The following is a 2,123-nucleotide window of genomic DNA, read 5'->3' on the forward strand; positions in this document are numbered from 1 at the left end:
TTGGCAAAATTTCTGACTTTTTGAAAATTTCACAATTTTGTGAAAACTTCCACAAAATGAGGTTCTAGTATGTTAGAGGGCATCCCAGGAGGGCTCCAAAAGTGTGGGTAAAATATATATCCCACAGGGGGAAAATTGAAAAAAAGTTGAAAAAAAAAATTTTTGGGGACTTAGAAAATTTTTCAACTTGTGTCAGACTTCCAGAGAGGGGAGCATGTCAGTGCGCGCATCCGATTTCAGTTCCAGAGCGATTCGCGCGATGAGTCCTTGATACTTAGTCGTTTTCAGAAGTCACAATTTTGACTTCCAGGACCCGCAAAACGTTTGTAAATTGAGCCCGCTCCCCAGTTCCAAGCGTTTTGAGGTGTCCCCGGTTGCAGTAATGCAGCCTGCCCACTAGATGTCGCAAAAGAGACAAAAAGTGAAAAAGAACCAGAATGAGGAAATTCCAGGGAGCCGAATCCGCCTGACAGTTCCAGGCGATCGGGCACTTTTTTGCATGCGTCCCTAAAGTGGGTATAGGGTGACACTCCATGCAAAGACCCAGTTTTGCACACCACCGGCAGAATATATGAGAGAGAGGTACCTCTCAGCCCCGACACATTTCGACTCATTTAAGCTGGTTTTCACCTCCGTAGGCCTGGGTATGCGTTTTGGCTATGAGTCCCTGTTCGGCTGGAGGTCTGCACCTTGGCTGAACCCAGGCTTCCGCAGCTGCGTGGGGGGACTTTTGCCGGTCGCCTATCCCAAGTCAGAGAGGTGTTCCTGGGTTGAAGTGAGCCTGGCCAGACCCCCCCGCGGGCCCTGGTTCTCCACATGGGGGCGCCGTCAAGGCTAAAATCTGGATTTTTAGGCCGAGGAGAGGCTCCATGAGGGCGGATGCTTTTGTGGCTTCGACCCCAGTGCTGTTCCACATCCAGTACCCCCCCGCAAGGGCGCCTGTACCCGAGTCGCGCTTCCAGGACTCGTGGGCACGTATCTCCCGACGACAGGGGTTTGCAGCCTCCGTACTTGGGCAAGTCCCTACATGCACCCCTGCTCTTCCTCCGATCGATCTGGCGCAGCGCTCCCGGGTGGGGAGGTGGCGCCGCTCGCTCGGCCCGGGCTTTGGAGCCCGCGCTGGCTTAAGGTGAGCGGTCCCCTTCCTCCTCTACCCCCGGGCTTCCGACACCTATCTTTGGGCGCGCATGCCGGCCTCGCCTCCCGTCTGCGGAGGTGGCCGAGCCGTGGGGAGTTTGACCCGAACCGAGCGAAGGCAGTGGTCCGACGACCCGTACGGGCGAACGGCGGGGCGCCCACCCAGCCAGGCGTGGGGGCCCGTCGTCCGAATCGCTCCCTGTGCGGGGAAGCACAGCGATCTTCTCCGAGGGCGGCCCTTTTCTTCCAGATGCGTACCCGGCCAGCGGAGGCTCGCGCTGCCCCTCGTGTCCGAAAGGGCGGCCTCCGCGGCGGTGGCGACAGCGGCGGCGGTGGGTGGCCTCTCCGCGCCACTGCCGAGCTTCGCGATTTCCAGTCTTTTCCCGAGCCCCTACGTCAGTGGGGAGGACGACAGAGGTGTGGAGGCAGGCGAAGGGGGTTCTCACCGTGCGGTGTGCCCCAGCCCGACCGTTGCCTTCCCCCTCGACCCTCGTCCTCCCAGGCGGCTCGGCCAGGGAGCAGGAGAGAGAGCGAGAGAGGGAGAGCGGAAACCCCAGAGCCAAGGGGTTAGATGGAGAACGGGAGAAGGAACGAGGGCCAAGAGGTAGGGAGTACGGTGAAAGGCCGACCTGGGATCCCCCTGCGCTCCCGCCCTGGGCGGGGAGCAGCCCTGGGAAGAAAAGCCGCTCGGGCATCCCTTTGAGGTTACGGGCGCGAGCGGGAAGAGGGACTACGCTGGAGGGCGACGCCGACACGGCCAGGCCGACGACCACCCACGTGACCTCAGCGTCGCCGGGTTAGTGCCAGAGCCGCGGCGGACCCCGACGGCCAGCCCCCCTCTCCCAATCCTCGTGCCTGTCCGCCGGTGGGTCGAGGACCCCCCGCGGCGGAGGCAGGTCTAAGCCAGACGGTGGCGCCGCATAGGCCCACCCCCGCACGCCATCTCCCTGAGCGACCCTGTGTGTCGTCTTGGGTGCGGTTGGTGA

This window comes from Phyllobates terribilis, unplaced genomic scaffold (genome assembly GCF_046119375.1).
Source record: "Phyllobates terribilis strain yellow unplaced genomic scaffold, ASM4611937v1 Scaffold_4501__1_contigs__length_60247, whole genome shotgun sequence".
Lineage (NCBI taxonomy): Eukaryota > Metazoa > Chordata > Amphibia > Anura > Dendrobatidae > Phyllobates > Phyllobates terribilis.